The 19,130-nt window shown below is 47.5% G+C and overlaps 1 long non-coding RNA gene across 2 annotated transcripts in view; it reads right to left on the bottom strand.

Annotated features, from left to right (window-relative positions):
• LOC308196023 overlaps positions 1 to 18,927 on the bottom strand; it is a 26,624-nt gene extending 7,697 nt beyond the window's left edge. For both annotated transcript variants that reach the window (XR_013952029.1, XR_013952030.1), the window contains exons 1-2: positions 17,479 to 18,927; positions 10,160 to 10,298 (exon numbers count right to left, since the gene is read on the bottom strand). This is a non-coding gene — a long non-coding RNA (uncharacterized lncRNA). The remainder of the gene's footprint in view (positions 1 to 10,159; positions 10,299 to 17,478) is intronic.
• Between the last annotated feature and the right edge of the window lie 203 nt (positions 18,928 to 19,130).

A 19,130-nucleotide genomic window follows, 5' to 3' on the forward strand; every position in this document is an offset into this window, starting at 1 on the left:
CCCAAGGCACGGACCTAGCCACCGCCACAATGGAGAAAACCCACCCTGATTCCCGCAGTGCAGGAACTGGCCACGAGCTCATCCTTTTTTTTTTTTATTTTTTTATTTTTTTATTTTTTTTAATAATAATAATTACAGAGGTCTTTCTTGCCGACATCTATTTCTAGGTCTAATTCATTCTGAACCCAGTCCTGTGCCATCGAGACCATCAGCCATTTTTACTTTTAATTGCCTATTCCGAGCATTAATGTGTACCCATGTTCTTAGGGAGGCTGTTAAAAGGTAAACTCTTAAAATTCCCAGGCTCTCGTAATAACACAGAAAATGTCATTCTTAACACCAGCTAGACTGGTGCCACAATTACCCATTGACTGGCTTGGCTTTAACGTTAAATCGTTTCCTGGCATTTGAAATATTCAGTAAAAAACATATATAAATAAATAAAAAATCTGCTCTCACCAGGAAACAGAGAGAGAGAAAGCCCCAGAGCCTCTGAGCGCTCCTTACAAAGAGTCTCTTAAAATCCTTCCATGTGAAAAAAAAAGAAAAAAAAAAAAAAGAAAATAAAGGAAACTCAGCTAATAACACTTTTCCACATAAATAATGTAGTTTGTAACTGGCCTTTGGAGAAGGCTGAGCCCAACAGAGGTCCCTTTGTAAGGTCGAGCACTGATTGCCTGCTGCTGGGCGCTTTCATGATGATAGCTTTTCATGCAGCGGCATTGCAGCGCACTAAAAATTAATAAGCCAGGCTGCCTCCTCCCGGCAGCCCTGCGCTGAGATGGATGTAACCCCGGCAGATGTCAAGCAGAAGGACCACAGTCCTTCCCCAGTGGCTTTTTGGGGGGCTTGCAGGCTGCCCCTGCCCACACGAGTCCAGGTCCCCACTGATTTGCCTCTGCCCTCCTGCAGTAATAAGGGATTAGACGACACGGCTACCTGCAATGGCAGGAGAGGGGATTCGGTGACCCTCGAGGTTGCCCTGCTCCTGTCCTTAATGAAGCACCGATATAAGCCCTAATGCACGTGTGTCCTCGGAGAGCAGATTGCTATTAAAGCCCCTTGTGGGGGCTGCAGTCCCAGGGGTGGCTGGGCCAGGCTGCAGAGGCATTTAGAAAAGATTCTCCCTTCCCGAAAAAATAGTCCCCCCCTGTTCTCCCTCCCCATACATTAATGCTCACAAAAATAACCATTAAATCGTTCTTTTCCAGTTCCCACCAGGAAAGTGTGGATGCGAAGTGACACCTCTCAGCCCTGGTGAGCACCCAAACCTCTCCTGCTGCAACTTCTGGTCTTGTGAGCCTGTTTTTGGGGTGCTGGGGATTCCCTAAGTTCTTGTGGGAGTTTGAGACAGCCAGCATAGCTGGGTGGTACCCCCATGCACAAGCTTCAGGGAGCAAATAGTGCTGGTGCTTGCCCAGGACAGGGCAGGGAAGCTGATGGAGGCAGGATTGACCAAAGGCAGGCAAGGGGGAAATTGCACCTACAGCCCCTCCTAACAAGAGCTGCTCTCCTGGTCTTCAAGCCTGCGATGCTCAGCTTTAGGCTCACCCTCCGTGAGGCATGTTGCTCCTCTTGGCTCACAGCACAGCGTGGTGGCAAAGGGCACGGCTCCTTACAGCACATGAGGAACCCCAAGAAGACCGAGTTTCGTGGCATAAATGGAAAGGCAGAACGCCTAAAGCAGAAGTCAGGGGCTGAAAGGCAACCGAGTGCCCGGCTAGAGTGCTTGGCTTACAGCTGCATTTTCAGAGGGAATGAATGAAAATGTGCATGTTATTTGGTATCTCATCTTTCTTAGCAAGAAATCCTTGGCAAAATAATCATTGTAGTCTGCAAGCAGAGACAGATCAGGCTCTTAGATGCATGTTGAACATGTAAGTGATAGGTTAGAGTCATGAAGAAGCTTCAAATCTAAGAGCTGAGAATATCTCGCTTTTAAATGCGAGCACGAACCTTGACACCAAGCACAATATTGCTTCCCTGAGAAAACCTCCGCAGAAGAGCTCTATTTTCTGACAGCCAACATCCGAAATTAAACAGCTTCCACGTGTGTCAATAAAAGGAATTGGCTTCATTATTTGCAGTCCCTCAGTGATCATTTCTGGTCCCCTTTGGTAAATGTCATTACGCTTCCAGACAGCCATCTGCAGCGTGGGCAAACGGGTTGCTGGGGGAGGGAGCCAGAGGGACAGCAGATGGAGATGGTCCCAGCCCCCATGCAAGGGCAGGAGGCGTAGGCAGCCTCTGGTGGACTCCTGTCATCTTAGATGGTGTTTAGAGCCTGTTGGATTCGCACGGGGTGCTGAGTGAAACTAGGCTCTGGCGTGTAAATACAGCCTGGTGCAAAGTCCACTGCACCCAGAGAGGCTGCAGGTTCCTGGTTCCAGTTCTCCCTCCTGTTCACTCCCCCAGGTGGTTTCCGGGCCTTTTCCTTGTTCTTTGCACAACCTGCTGAGTCTTGGATAGGGCTCTTCCCTTTTCTTCCCCACCAAGCTGAAGGTTATCAATGGCAAACCCTGGGAACTGCTCAGCCAGCACAGGAGGTGGGCAGCAGCAGGGCGAGCTGTGCCCAGCATGGTGCAGCTGCAAGCACGCATCGAGCCCGGCCCTAACTCCGTGATTAGCTCCCAAATGCAGCCTCTCAAGGAAACCAACCCTCTTGGCTACATCTTGGTGCTCTTCTGGTGCGACAGGACCTGCAGCTCTAGAAAACACCAGCAACCACGCAGACCATGCGTGAGGGGAGGGTCGTGCTTCAATGACTCGTCTCTGAAATGTCACGGCCCTTTTCCTGCTCGTGCCCTGGCACACGACCTTGTTCACGGTACTGTGCAGTAGCTACCCAAAAAAAGGTGTGAGGCAGGACTGGAGGAACGTCTGATCTCGGCCCAGGTCTGCTGGCAAGCCTTTCGCCATACATTATGAATGCGGATTGAATTGAATAGACCCTTGCTGGGGCCTCCCTCCCATTCAAACAGCCTCGCACACAGTAAATCTACCTGGATAGTGAGAAAAAAGAAAAAAGAAAAAAAAAAAAAGGATTTAGTTCCTTTTCCAAAATGGCAAATGTTGGTTTTAAAAAAATTAATTGCTAGTCAGTTTGTTGGGGCTGCTAATTGGCAGCAGAGCTGTCGCTAACCCAGAGCTGCCTGATGTTCGCTGCCACCGCACCATGAGGAAAGGTACAAGAGAAGAGGTAGGACCAGCTCCGACCCCGCTTTCTCCCCTGGTCCAGGACTGCTTCCTAATTCCCCGTCCATAACTAACAGCAAAAGCAGGCACGGCATTTTCTGTAGCAAAACTGTCTCTGCACTGAAAAATTAGCAGCTAACCTGTGCTTTCCAGCAAATGCCAAACTGCTTCTCATTCACCCCAGCACTGCAGCTTTTCCTAGTTCATTATTTATGCCTCCTCTCAGAGTTTCCCACCTGCACCACCTCTATCAATGGGCATGAAATAGAAATCAATAGCAGCTGTGGGTCCAGCAGCGCTGGCGTTAGACCCCAGCCAGGAACCGGTGGATGATGCTGCTGAGAAAACAGGAGGGCTTTGTGCATGCCTGGAGGTCAGCCCCAGCTTGCTCCCCTGCTTAGGGTCATGGGCAGCAAGCTGTAGCCAGCTGGTCCTAGCCACCCCCTCACCCTGGTGCACATCTGCCTCACCCATTCCCTGCTGAGGTCTGGTCTTCCAAACTGCCAGAAACAGGGATTTTTACAGGCAAAACATGGGTGTTTTATCCCCCTTATGACAAAGCTGTTCCTCAGCTCAGGGTTTGGAGCAAGCGAGCTCTCCCTGTTGGCATCCCGAGGGTCCAGCATGGCACAGAGAAGCTGCACGTGGAGGTGGATGGCTAAGCCCGCGTGAAATAACAGTTCGACTTTGCAGAAGTATTTCTGCTGTCGATTGGTTCATAAAATTTGTATACCACACAGGAAGAGTGATCCTAAGTCTTCAAAAGGAAGGGGGTGCATGTCCTGCAGAGAATGAGAAAGAACAGAAGGAAAATTTGGCTCCTGCTCCTAACAGAGACACCCCGAGGAGGAGATGGGCACCTCTGGTGCATCCGATGCAGTACTCAATTCATCATCTCCAGGAAAAAGGCAAGGGTTTGGCTCTCTATGCATTTCAATTTTAGACCCAACAGCTTCACCTCTTCTCCCTTGGTAGATTCAAGAGCAATCCAATGGGTCTGCCATGGGTCTGACAGCTGGCCAGAGAGACTGACTGCCCACAGGACTGGAGGTGGGTTGTACTTCTGGGGTACTTCCATGGGGTTAAGGTGGGTTGTACTTCTGGGGTACATCCATGGGGCATTCAGCAGCATTTCCTACTGCATGACTCTGCAGGGAGCAGCTTGCTGAAACCTGGTACCTCCAGGATTAATGGTGAGGTCCCATCGGGTTGCTCTGAAAACACAGTGGAAGGAGGGTGGTTTCAGACAGCTGCTGGGCTCCTGCCATCCAGCACCCCTATTGCTAGCAGCATTCCTGGTCCCCGTCGTCACACTTCATCCCCAGCTGCCAAGGACTTGCCCACAGCTTGCTGTATGTCTTTGATGCTTGGTGGTGCAAACAGGCTGGAGAGGGCACTGCTGAGAGACAGCAAAAGAGCTGTAAAGATGGAAAAAAATTAGGGGAGAGAGAGTGCGAGCTGCTGGAAGCACCCACACATGGCTGAAGGCTTTTGTGCCAGCCCATGGGCACTGGGAGTCCCGGGGCTGCACAGGCTCTGCCCCACAACTGGCACAGAGAAATGCAGGTGAAAATAGAGGATGGAAAGCACAGAAGACCTGAGACTGCATTAAATTGTATCTAAATGCAAATAACTCCTCTGTATCAGAAAGGAATGCTGAGAGCGAAGGCTCCTGAGCTGCATCCTTGAGGCTGCACGTGTCCTCTGCCTCCTACATATGGAAATCTTCGCATATCCTGCTCTGAGCCATAGGGCTGGGAGGAAGCGGGGCTCCTCAGGGCCTCTCCGCCAGTTCCCACCCCAGGGCAGGAACTGGAGGTGCGAGTGCTGGGAGGGTTGCTGCGTGCGGATCGAATTGCTCTGCAAACAGCCAAGGGGAAGAGCTTCCCTCCTCGTCAGGGAGAAGCTGGGCTCAGGCAAGAGAAACATAGCTCACGGGTGCGTGATGCTGAAGGCACATCCTTCCCCAGCAGGTATTTAGAGCACTAGTAATTAGTCTACCAGACATTATCCTCCTCTGCTGTTTAGTAGTGAAACACAGAAGAGTCTGTACAAACCTCAGGTTCAGGCAGGAGGCGTTGGCCTGAAACCATCCAGGTTTGAAAGGCGATGGCCTGACAGCCTGTATCGATGGCTGCAGGAATTTCTCTGTGGTAGGAAAAGGAAACCAACACCTTTGAAAGGGGCAAGGAAAGCATCCAAAGACACACTCATGAAATGTGAGAGAGCAGCAGAGGCACACATCCATCCCTGGGGGGTTTCACCCCCAAAAGCAGCATCCCCTCTCTAACTTGGAGAGCTGATTTAGCAACAGCAGGCTCAGGCTTTTTTGACTTGTGAGCCATATTCATCCCCAAGAATTAAAAATATGTATGTTTAAAAAGCCTCATGTCTTATAAGGCAAATGAATAGTACAGCTGGGATCTGTTTCTCATTCCTTGTACAGAGCACTCCTGCACTGTGCTGTTTCCACATTTAGGATAAATAAACCTGTGCTGTATTTGCAAGAATCCCTCTGCCATCACAAGGGAGAGAGAAAGGAAAGACTTGTAACAAAATCCCACAAATTCCACACAAACAGCACCTTCCTAAGTGCTGGAGCTCAGCGAGAGAGATAGCAGCTCCAGGGCCTGCAGGAGCTGCAGGCTGACCATGCTCAGAGCTGCCAGGGCAGCAGTGCTGCTTCTCCACGTGCAAAGCTCCCAAATTGCACCCAGAGTTTGGTTACGGACAGGGGAGCCCCGCAGGTCCCTGCTGAGCCACCTCTGCCAACCAGCCTTTAAGGGAAAAAACCCCGATCCCAGCAGCAGAGCCCCACTGGAATGAACACAAACCTGAGAAGCCCCCCAGTAATGATAGGAGGAGAAAAACACGCACAGAGGATAACATCAATCTTGTCAAACCCTGAGGTGGGGATTCGCTGGCTGGGTTGTGTAAGTCAGACTCTAGCTTGAAACAGCTCTCCCCTGATGGCTTTGGTGCTCTGGCTTCAGCCCCTGTTCCTGAGCTCCCAGCCTGTTTCCAGAGTCTCCACACTTGGGGTAAGGTGTACAGGGGAAGTTCTTACCTCACCCCAAATGTTTATGCCTGGAGGATGCCCAGGAGCACCTCCCTAACTCCAGGGCAGTGGAAACCAACATCAGGAGCAGGTCCTTAGCCCTGGTCTCAGGAGAGCCCCAGGAAGGCAGCGGGGTGGGCAGCAGCTAGGTGGGACGGAGCAGTGACACAGCCAGCTACAGGGCACAGCTGGTGAGGAGACTGTAAATCAGGAACAAAATATGAAGCACACATGAATGCAGGCCCTGCTGCCAATAATTTCCACTCTTGGCTCAATTACCGTTGCTCTTTTTGCAGCTGCACACATGCAGTCATTACAGAGCATTTTGGCTAAACACATTTTGTCTTCTTTTTATGTCTGCCAGCTGAATCAAAGGTCTCCATGCAAGTAGTGTGCTCCATGACATAATCCATGACACTTTCCTGGGGAGCTCTGGTTCCCATGCAGCAATAAATTGATTACAGCATGAGAAGACATGCAAGATCCTCATCTGCCTCCAAGGGAACAGAGGCACAAATGTTGTCCTCAGCAAAGGCTACACTTCTTTATTTCAAAGGGAAAGCACTGCCTTAGCAGGGATGAACTGATATGTGGTTAACTTGATGAACTAGTGTCATGGGCAAAAACTGCCTTCCCTCTGTGGGAATTTTCTGGCAATGTTATCTGAGCACAGACCTCACACCTTCTTTCCTGGTATGTGCCGTGCACAAGGTCATGCAGCAGGGTTGTTTGCTTCTGACCCCATACACTGGGTGCAGCAAGGTGAGGAGAGGGACACAGCAAGGGGACTTTGCTGCTCCCAAAGCCCAAGTGTGGCCGGAGGATTGCAGCGTCTCAAACCATCAGAGTGGCCGTAGCCATCAGGCTAACCCATGTCATGCCTCCAGGGATGACAGAGAGAGGATGGCTACGAGGAAGTCTAAGCTCAGGGAAGCAATGACCGATATTTCCCCAGCTTCTAGTCATTTTCAGCACGGGGGCTTCTCAAGATGGATGTGGTATCTGAAAGCCAGAAACATTACCTGAAAGCCAGACCTGAAGTCCAAATCAAGAAAAAGAAAAAAAAAAAAAAAGGAAAAAAAATGCTGCTCAGCTTGCACGGCATGCAGAGCACTCAGGAGTTTTATGGTCCACGTTTTTCCTTCTGCCATTAAGTCATCCAGAGTCAATGTCTGAGGTTACCCAGCTAATAGAGCTAGAAGACGTGATTGTCCTGACACTGATAAGCACATCTGTAACCCCAAATCTAATTGTTCCGTGACCCCTGTGATATTTAGTCATGGGAAGGCTTGCTGTTTTAGAGTTCCCTCAGGTAAAAGCATGCCAGACTCCCGTTGAATTGCTGCCAGCTCATGTTAAGGCCTTCCAAATGAACTTCTGTGTTGCCAAAAATAAATTCAATTAATCTCAAAATAAATCTCGAAAATCTCAAATGGAAGAATTCAGTCAAAATCTTAGTCCATTTACCGCTGAGAAACAAAGGTATTTGTAACATTTTAAAACCGAAAACTCCCAAACTGCCTGTCAGTCTTGAGGCAAACTTTGGCCTGTCATCTTCACTCCCTGACTCTCAAATACCAGGTAGAGCTGGTGACTGGCTAGGGACCCATGGATTTAGGCACGTGAAATCCTTTCAGATTCCAGACCAACCTCAAACAGAGCCAGAGCAAAGTGATTCCCTGATGACAGCTGTAGCGTGCAGTGCATGGCGAGTGACCCTCAGCCCCTGAGCTGGCATGAGCTGCAGGACACCCCACAAGTGAGACTCTGGCCTCACACGTGCTTGGCTCTGCACCTAGAGGTGTAGAAAACCAAAAATGATGCAGGAAAAAGTCAGTCCAGAAACCTTTCTGTACACACCAGAGGTCACACATCAATATTCAACTCTTTTTCCACGAAGCCAAGAAGGCTTCCAAGAGCCGTTTGGTAGAAACAGGGAGAGCATGCCAGAGGAAGGCTCTCTTTCTCATCCAGACCTGGTCTTAAGGAAAGGTTTTGGGATGTCTGCTGTTTCAAGACCCGCTTTGCAGAAGTATCTTGATTCTCAGAGCTGAATTCACGCTTGGCCTGTTCTAAATTCGGCTATAAGAGCAAGGTGTCTAGATGCAGGCTTGGAGACTTTCTTGAAACATCTTGGCTATAAAAGTGTTCTGGAAAGTGACTTACTGGAGGAAAAAAGGATAAAAAGGATGACCTTACCAACTCACCAAGATTTATTTTTTTCAAGTTAGTCCCCCAGTGATTTTTATTTACCTCCTGGTAAATAAAACTATGTTACCTTTCAGGACAGATTCAAGCCCACAATTTTCTGTTGCCTGTTCACAACGACAACAAATGTCCCAGCTACAATGGCAAAGGTTTTAAATGTATATTCATGTGTTTATCAAGCTTATCCAGCATTATCCTGATCAGTGCTAAGTGGTTTCAAGGGGACTTTTACAGCCAAAGCTTAACCCAGCCTCTGTTAAGAACCAGAAGGGAACCAACCAGCAGGAGAGCTCCTCTGCAGGTGAGCACTGAGATGGCCCTGCAAGGATGCCCAAGCAGGGCCAAGTGCTCAGAGGTGCGCAGATCAGCATGCACTGGCAACAGCAGCTCTTTGGTGCCTGTGCTGCATTCATTTTGGCTTGCATTGTCTCTCTGGGAGGGGTTCTGGTTTTTCTTAGCTTTCTGCCTCCTTCTGCAATGGCACATTTCATCTTTGGGTCTTTCTTAGGAAATGCTGTGCCACTTCCAGGGACTTTCACTGACCAATATCCCAGTTCCTTGTTGTGCTCCCTTTATCTTCTGCCTTCTCATCCCCTTTCCAAGACTACAAACAGACTGTTGCAAGGAAATCATATTCTTCCTGATTGTTCAGAGAGCAGCTAGTCTCAAGGTCACTCTTGTGCATAAATTGCAGATATCAGCGTATTAGCACCACTACTCAGGCATTCAAAAACAAATCTTAACAGAAGAGCTCATCAGTTTAGCTGTCTCATGGCTAAACCTCACCTTTACGCATGGCTTCCTTTCCTTACTGATTAGAGCACAGTAGATTCATTATTATTATTTTTAATTTGGTTAAATACAACTACACGGTGTCTTTTAATTGCCTTTTTTTTTTTCCAGTCGAGCTGCCAAGGGATGTAAGCAAATTATATGGCTTTACAATTCTGCCTGCTGCAGACAGACTTGTGTGGCCAGCGTACCAAAGACACTGTGAAAACACTACCTTTTACTGGAAGTGTAAACTCAATAAACCCCCAGGAGAGCAATAAAAATGCAGTAGCCAGCAGATTTAACAAGGACATGCTCAGTGCACAGTGTAATCTTATTATGTGCTTAATGCCCAGTGGAATTACAGGAATTTGATTTAGCAACATCAGATTTCAGTTTCTCAAATTATACTGACTGCTTATAAATTAAGACCGCGATTTGGGATAATTGCTTTTCATTTGCATTGGCAAAGCCCATCTATTATATTTATTCTCACCACACTGTTTATATTTTGGAAGTGTCATGGAGCGTTGCCTTTGGGACATAAACTGGGGTGATGGAGGGCTTTCCTTTGCATCAGTGACACTCATGCTCCTTCCCCATTAACCTGGAGTAAACGTAAACGTTCTACCCTAGTGATCTTTATATACTTGAAAGGTCTTTTTTACGGTTTCCCAAACCTGACTGAACACAGTGAGAGATGAGTGAGTGTCTGCTGAAGGACTCTGTCTTCTTCTCCATCAATTTTGGGCTGGGACAGCATCGTTGGACAGCCCACGAACTGCAGGTGTGCGGTGCAACGGCATCTTCACAGCCATTCCAGCATTATGCTCTGGAGTGGTTTCACTTCACATGATCCTTCTTGGAGCTCTGCCACTGCTGTGTGTAAATGAACTGGAGAGAATTAGGCAGTGAGTGATTAATTACCTCTGGGGAGGAGGCGTGCGGTCGCTGAGTTAGCAGGTAACAGCAGTGCTCGCAGGGCTGTGAAGCCGATCGATGAGCAGCCATCGAGCTGCGTGAGGGCATGATGAGCACTTGAGCTCTGGGACAAAGCATTCCATCTCTAGAGGAATGAGAGACATAATTAAATGTAATGGAACGAGCAAAGGGCACAGGAATACCTCTAGAAGAAGACAGGAAATACCTTTGCTGCTGACTTTGGCTCCCATGCCTAAGACATCCGTATAATCTTCAGTGACTCTCTGTGCAAACCACGGCGTGCCGTAGCATTACTTGATTTACTGAGGATCATTCAGACCAGCTCATACAGCAGTAATTCCCCGGGATATTAACATATTCTGGACTGGAAAACCTTTACTGCTCCAAAGTCATTAATAGATCCTAATGAGTTGATTAAAAAATTAACAAGGTAACAATTCAATTAGGTATTGCACCATCGGGCCATGCATGCAGCTGCAATTGGCAAGCACATCAACAGACTGCTAAACGAGAAGTGCCTCTGTTTGCTTCCTGCGTGACAGAGAATCCTATGGCTCTCGCCCATGGCTGAGGCAGAAAGTGTCCTTTATGCATTTTCTGAGAGATATTTGCTGCGATACGCAAATATCATTCTTGTTTTGATTAAGTAAAACTGAACCAGCAAGCCTTTCAGCCTGTGATCGAGGCATTAGGTGGCAAGTCAGCTGGAGATAACTCACAGACAGCTACAGAATTTCCCTGACTCCACACTCATTTGGAAATTTAACTCATTCCTTAACAATATTATCTAAAATGAGGTCCTCTAGCATTTGCCCTGGCTTCAACTCATACTTGCTGAGTGAACAAAAGCATTTGAGCACTATCCCAGCAGCTGCTGCGGCAAGGCCCAAATGGGGCTTTCCTGCAATGCTGGAAAAAGATTCCCTTTCCAAGATGTGAATATGAGGTCTGAACAACATTTCTGCAGCCCTGAGCTCCACCACAGGTGCTGTGGGATGGCTCACTGCTGGCTAGCAGTAGTCCCAGCGCCATCACATATTCCATGCAGAGGTCCCGCAGAAGTAGGGCTCCTCCGGGGATGGACAGGGCTTGCTACAGCCATGCAGAGCCTCACGGATGCCATAAAGCCCTGGAGAGCCTAACCAGGCACGTTCGAGGAGATACATGCTCTGGAACTGGTCTTTCAAAGCACAGAAGGGTTCACCCAGCACCAGCAAGGGAGAGACCCAAAACACCACGCCGCCGCTCAGCGCTCCCCAGCAGCTGAAGCCAGGGAGAGCTGTTATGGCCCCTTTTAACATCTCTCCAGCTCTGGTTCCTGGAAGGATTATGTCCCGAGCTGTGCTCCTGGCACCATTTTGCGTGCACTTTTAATCTGCCCCTTCTGCACGTCAGGAGGTGCAGCTCAGTCACTGTTTCTAGCGACAGATTTATGTGTTGGCTCTGCGTGACCATGCTGCACCGTGCTGTTAACCTTCATTAGGACATTTTAATAATTGAATATATGATGCACCAGACATGTAGCCAAATCTTAGAGTGTAACAAAATAGAGGACAATGACATTAGCCGCAGCCTTGGAATAAATACCACCATAAATATCACTAAGCAGGTATCACACGAAAACACCTGCCCTTGACATTAAAAAACAATCTTAACCACACTGAGAGGGGAAAACAATGCATAATACATTACATCTTATCTGCATCTCAATACCATTAGATGAGCATGGTTAATGCTTTAATAATCTGCCAGGGAACACTGTGGGCTCTGCATCTGAGCTAACCCAAGAGAGAGGAAATGCTCTCATCTGTTGCCTTGAGCAAGAAGAAATACCCCAGGCCACCCTTGGCAAAGAGGGATTTTTGTGAGCAATGGCACAGAGAGGGATCAGGAGGAGCCAGTTCTGGCACTGGCAATACTTCAAAGAGTGGCATCACACAAGGGAAGGAGGATGGACTCACAGAAGCACCTATTTCCCCCCCCTGAGAGGAGGATAAGGGAGCCCAGAGGAAGCAGAGTGGTGTCTCACCACTTCCAAACCCACTGATCATCTTTGGCCTCCACACCTTCAGGGTGCAGCAACTGCTCCTTCTGCTGTAAAGGAATGTTTCCTTGGGGCTCTGCACCACCCTGATTTGGGGACAGCTGGGTTTTAGCAGGGAGCAGTGCTCCACACACTACCACATCCCTTTCCCAACCCTCCGCCATTTGTAGCAGATATTATACTGTCAGTCGATGACAGTGAATCCATCAAAGGCATTCAGTGCCTCCTCGCTTGCTCACATCCAGATCTAGGGTGGGATGGGTAAAGGAGACACTCTGAGCTGGGGTGACCAGCAGAACAGGGCAGGAGGACATTCAGCCTGCCAGAGTTCCCAAGGCAGGTTGGAGACTAGTTTTCCAGCTTTTAATTTATCCTTCTCACCCAGGAGTTCAGTGTTTTCCCTTTTTAAAATAAATATTTTTTCTTTAGCTTATAATTTCTGTGTTCTAATAAAACAGCTTCAGAGATCAAAAGCTCTTGGGGGGTCTTTCGGCACCTTCAAGGAATTATAAAAAAAAAAGAAAAAGTGTTGGGTTAGAGGGGGCAGCCCTACCTCCTAGCAGCTTGCACACACACTTTTCCAACTGATGCTTTCATTTTGAAAAAAAAACTAGGAAACTGAGTTGAAAGTCAGTATTTTTCCAATTTTCTTCTGTAGAGATTGAAAAAAAAACAACAACAACAAAAAATCTCTGATGAGGAATTGCAATTGAAGGATTTGGGGAGGCAAAATCCAGGGCCTAGGCCAGGTAAGATGCTTTCTTCATTTGCATTTACACCTGCTAGCAATCAGACTGGAATTTACTGATATCTAACGCTTCCTGATCCCAGTCAATTTGCTGTAAAAGACATTCCAGATGTAGGCACTAAACAAATTCTTTACCTGTCCCTGTTGGCAGTAAGGTTTTGGGACCATTTCTCTGTATTTGCCCATTACTGGGGCTACTGGTCCCATGAAGGAATTCAGCAAAAGCCAGCAGAAACCAGCTGAAAGAATTAGCTGAAAATAAAAAATAAAAAATATAAAAATCAGGGTCCCTTTGGGAAAAGAAAACTGCTGGTGCCATTGAAACCCACATCAAAACTTGCAGTGAGTTTAATAAGGGCACGTTTAGGCTCTGTGCCCAGTTTTGCTGGCAAAGGAGCATTATCAGTAAAACACTAAAGGCCCTCAATGGGGCCTGATTTCAGCAAGAAATGAATATGCAAGGGTGCCCAGCCTAGCTAATTTTGGGTACTGCAACGTGTGATCCCGATCCAAGATGGGAAGAGAACTCCAGAAGTCCAAAACCCATTTCGCTCCATGTTTAGAAACAACCTGGCGTGGCTGCAGCGTAGATTAAGACCGAGCTGTGCTTACCCAAAGGAGTTTTCTGCCTTTTACAAGCTCCAGCAGTGTTTCTGCTGGGACAGAGTTGCTTTCTGCGCTATCGTTGGCCAACATGGGAAGCCAAAGCCCTGCCGGTGTTTCCAGCTCTGAGAAGGGCCAGTCCCAGTCCAGACTGGCTCCGAGTGGATGCTTTTTAATGTGCTTAAATTTCTGTATTTCATGCTTTCCCATGCCATTCCTTCACTCATTATTTATCATTTGGCAATCAGGATGAGCATCCTGCTGGCTTTCCCCTTCGGCCATGGAAAGGACAGCGGGGCTGGACACGTTGCTGAGGGCTGGAGCAGGAGGTGCAACACAGCTGCAGAAGGCAGAGGAGGACTGCTGCCTCCTGGCTCCACGGGCTCTCCCTGTCTCCTGGGGGCTTGATATAAGGGTGGAATTAAGCAAACCACATAATGAACGTCCTACATCTCCGTGAACAGGGATCATAGACTCGATCTGGAAGGACAAAGTGGGGGGGTCATGCTTTACCCCCCCAGCACTGTTCCTCTTTCTTGCACCCACCAGCTTGGGATTCCCAGGGCTTCTAAAATAAACCAAGACTGAGCATCTTCTGATGGATTTAAAGGTAAAAATCCATGTGAGAACAGGCCCTTTGCTTCGGCTGCTGATTCTGCAAGCTACCATCGTTCAAGAGCCCCTGCTGCACCTTCTACCTGGGCCAGCCCCTCCAAAAACCTTTGCTTTTCTAAGCCTACAGGTTCTATATAGCAAAGCTAGAGTGATGTTTTTAAAGCAGAGAAGACTTAGCAGGAGAAAGGTTAAAATGAGGCTCTGCAGACCTCCCGCTGCCATGCAAGAGGGTGGCAGCCTTTAGGGTGCCCCTGCTCCTGCTGCATCTCCCTCCACCTGAAACGCAAAGAGCTGCCTACACGCGTGCTAGGAACAAGCAGGATTAGGCAGAATTTAGCAAATACCATCTGCCACCTCTGCTGTGAGCGGCCAGGAAATGTGCCTCGCACTGCCAACACCGACAGAGCGGGTGAAACGTCAGGAGGTTCAGCGAGACAGAATTCGGTCCACAAGCTCTAATGTCATCACGGCTGTGCCAGGCAGCTGCAAAGCCTTGCTGGGCCAGGAAAGGTGCAGTTCCACAAAATAAGTCCTTCCAGGACTGCAGATTTTCAATATTTTAACCGGTGGAGCTGAAGTTCCCGGTGAAGGTCATCAGCTTAAGGCAGTGGTGATTTTAGGGAAATGGTTGAGAAAATCTATGTGAAATTGATTTAGTCAAGTTTGGGAATAATCTGGGGGTTGAAACATTATTTTTCCCATGACAGAAATTCATAAAATTGTAAATTTCCGCAGAATTTTAAATGAGTAAAATGGCTTAAGCAACAACCTCAGATGCCACTTCCCAAATGCCAAGTGTTCAGACAAACTGCAACCCTTGTCTCACAGATAGGACACACACAGGACTCTGATGGATGAATGATGACCTGAAGAGCAGCTCAGACATCAAGTGGCCGTACAGCCCCATCTTCCCTGAGAAAAAATGACCAGGTCCTCCAAAGGCAAAGGAGCACAGGCAGCTTGTAGAAGAGCAGCAGCTTTTATTAGTGGTTCCCAAGCAAGACCCAGATATCTCACTTCTGCTGAAAAACAAAAATCCCTTAAAAATCCAGAGGAACCGTTGTGTTCACATGGTCGCTTCTCCCATTCTCTTTAATGGAGTTTCACTTTGCCCAGGCCAGAGCAGGAGGTGCAGTATTTGGCCTGCCATGCCCTAAACTCTGCAGATTTTGGATCCAAGCATTTAGCAGGACTATCCTCCAGCTCTACTGGACTTCACAGGTTTCCATTTTCACTGCAAACACAAACACACCCGAGCACAACAACACTATTCCCCGGGCCTGCCTATTTCTAGCTGCCAAAATCGGAGGGGAAGGCGGGATCTGGTGTGGCAAGCGGCTCCTTTTAACCACCTGATGCCGCATTTCCTAAGGCATCAGCGGTGCTGTTACCCATCAGTAGCAGATCTGTTCGGCTGGTGTTACAGGGAGGTGCCTGGTTTCAGGGTACAAGCGCCCTTCTGCTTTCCAGCCAAATAGCTGCAGCTAACAAAAACACTGCTGGTAAACCGTGTGTGAGCAACATATTCCTGATATAATCCGACCAGATTTATTGTTGGCAGCATGAAGATTTCAGCAAGGCTTGGTATGATTTTTTTTTTAAAAGACCACACCTAATCAGCTGTATTTAAAATAACATTCATTAGTCCTTCTTCCACAGCAGAAACTAAACAAACATGCACACTGAGCAGGCAGAATTGATATTTTTTTCCTTGATTGCCTTCTGTATCCAGGCGGCTGAGTTTTGCCATTTGTTTTGGATGAGTTGACTTTACGCAGGCTGCATCCTCTTTGACTTCACATCCCCTCCAAAAGCTCTCCATGCAGACGCTCTCTACTGTTTCCTTAGGGAACTCTTCTGAATATCAACATGCAAATGCTGAGATCACAAGCCTAATATTCAACCCACATAAAGAGAACATGGAAGAAAAGCATCCTCGGCATCCTACCCTTCAGTACCTGTCCTGCTACATCGGGGTTAGTGCCTTGTAGGAAAGAAAGCTGTTGTTAACTGCCCTGCTTGCAATCTGCAGGGCCAGTGCTTTTATTGCGAGAGAGCTGCATCTCACCCGAGCACAGCCTCTCTCCAGCACATCCTATGTCGCAGCTTGGTAGGAAAGGCTACATCTGGGTGCTTTTGTCACTTCACTGGAAGCACGAGCTTGCAGAGATGATTTATTTAGTCCCAGATAACAAACAGACACCCCACTGCTAACATCTCTAATAACGCTTTCATCCTTCGGTATGTTACCAAGAAAACACTTGTACATCATTGCTTCTGTCTGAATCTCCTCATTTGGTAGCACCATTGCTCTCTCTCCTAAAAATCCCCCAGGGCTCTTTAAAATGCTAATTAATCTGTAAATACCTTTTTTTTTTTTTTAACATCAAAACACCATATATTTGTTCTTCTTATTCTCCTATAAATAGGAGAAAGCTGTGCTCCCAGCAGGTAAATGGAAAAGACCTCCAAAGCATGGCCTTCCTACATGCCTATCCCATCCCTTCTCCAGTTTGGTGATGCACTGAGATGCTGGCACAGGACCTGCACACTCGGCTGCTGGGCTGGGCAGCCCCATGGCCAAGCCACCGGCCTCGCTGGAGGCTGTGGGGATCATGAGAGTCCTCACGGCACCGATTCCATGGAGGTCCCACGGGCAGGAAGCATAGCAGTGTAATTGCAGCTATGCAGATGCAATGCAGATGTTTGTAACCATGTGGGATGCTGATTGCCGTGACTCAGTGCAAGGTCCTCAGCCAACTGATAGCATCACGGCACAAAGGAGGATAATCATTCCTGATTGCTGCAAGGTACTGTAACAAAAGCTGTCTCAGGACTCCTGCTCCATTTTGGCATCTGCTCCACGCAACATTACTCATCATCTACAGAGACCTCGTGGTCTATTAATTGAGGAAGTTGAAGACCATCTTTTCTAATCGCTGTACCACCTCCAAGGCTTGAGGAATGAACACTCAGCCCAGCTCCCCTGTCCCCACCCAGCCTGTCCTCCCCTCCTCAGGCTGAATACATTAGCTATGACAAAAAATATTTGCGTGCATCAAGTTTGGTGGGGGCCAGAATCCAAGCCCCTAAATAAGAAAAACAAAACAAAACAAAACAAAACAAATATATATATATATACATTAAACAATAGAGACAATCAAACATTCTGCAGCTTGGAGCCATGTAGCATTCTCTCATTAAAATTTAAACATCAAATAAATTAATTATATATTACAACATCAGGAACTAAACCTGGTATGTGTTTTTAAGGCAACCTAATTGAAACCAGACCTGGGCTTGCACTTCCTTTGTGGTCCAGGTGGACGCTCGTTGTCCTATGAATGTAATGAGGGTGCAACAAAGGCTTTTCCCCAGCCCTGCAGCCCCTGTTCAAGATCACAGCAGCTTGCCCAGTTTGAGAGCTTTCTTCCTCTTGTTATACAATGCAGGGAGAGGAAGCAGGGGTTGTTATTGCTGCAGTGAGCTTGGGCTTTTGATAATATTAAACTGTTTAGGTTGGATGTGAAACCTGACTTTGTCGAGAACCATATGGTGCTTAAATGATGTTGCTGCCTTGCAAGTCTGCAGAGTGGAAAAAAGGGCCAGATCCCACAGTATCTGTAAATTACCAAAGCTGTGAATTTAATGAAGAAGGAAGAAAGATTAAGGAAGTTCTGTCTTTGATGGCAAAGACATGAGCACAGGAATACCCAAAGGGGAGAGAAGAGGCTACTCGCAACAAATTACAGCACGCTTAGGTATGGATTTACCCATCAGCATTAAGGAAGGATACTTCGAGGAGCTCAGAGCCCGAGAGCTTTAAACAGACACATTCATCTCTTGCAGGCTACAGGGAACAACATCACCATTAATCTTTCTACGTCAATAATGATGCCCTGCGATATTTTAAAGCTTCCTTGTGCATGCATTTGCTGCATCCTTGGTAGGTGACACTCCATCCAGAGAGTGCACGGCACTGCAGGGGGCTCAGCTGGGGCTCTGTGGGACCAGCACACAAACAAGATGATGTCTTGGAGCACTCACTTCTTTCTGCCTCTTCAGCAGTGCTGTACGTAGTTGATGAAGTGCTCCAGCATCCTTCAGGATGAAAAGTGTCGTATAAGTGTAAAATAATACTGTTTAAGCTGAGAGGAAAATATGCACTTGTAGCCTGGAAGCAACAGCAGGAATCATCAATCCAGACTTCCTGAGATGCAATGAGAACCATGGGAGTGTTTTTTTCCCAATGTGCCCAAAATTATACATTACTTTTCTGCCACATCAAGGACTTCAAAAAAAAGAGAGATAGAGAGAGATTTTTTAAAGGCTCTTTAAAAATTCTCTTTTAATTTATTCTATTCATCTCAGGAAAGGCAGAAGTACTGGAATATATACCTTTGAAGTAAGGAAGTCTCTACAACAACCAGGGCTGGCAGCTGAATTCATTGCTTTCCATGCTTGGATCATGGAGAAAGCTCTCAGGAGCTGTTACCGTAGGACAGGGATGACTTCTTAAGGCCTAAGCCTTCCAAGAGGTGGCTTAACAATCAAACCTTGTATCTGTTCAGATAGTCTTATAGCATCAGCATCCAGCCCTGGCAATACGGCTGCTGAAGGCAATGGCTCTAGCAGGATGCACCAGCTCCTGCTGAACCACCTCGTTCAGCCTCTGCTGCTGCAGGAATTCACTCGATATAACCCCGTGGCAAAGGTCTACCTAAAGACAGCCCAGGTATTTTGCTCTGCCAGATGACAGTTTCAGTTCTCCAAAGGTTAAAAGTCGTCTCCTACTTTTCAGCCTAAATTACTGGTGATCTATTTGTATATTCTCGTTCCTTACAGCCAGCAGATTCAATGTTCCCCTGTTGTGCTGCTGTTCAAGCTGAGATACGTTCACAGAGTGAGTCCATATCTCCTCAATCACTGCTCAGCAACACCAGGTG

This window comes from Anser brachyrhynchus (assembly GCF_964034855.1).
Source record: "Anser brachyrhynchus genome assembly, chromosome: 5".
Lineage (NCBI taxonomy): Eukaryota > Metazoa > Chordata > Aves > Anseriformes > Anatidae > Anser > Anser brachyrhynchus.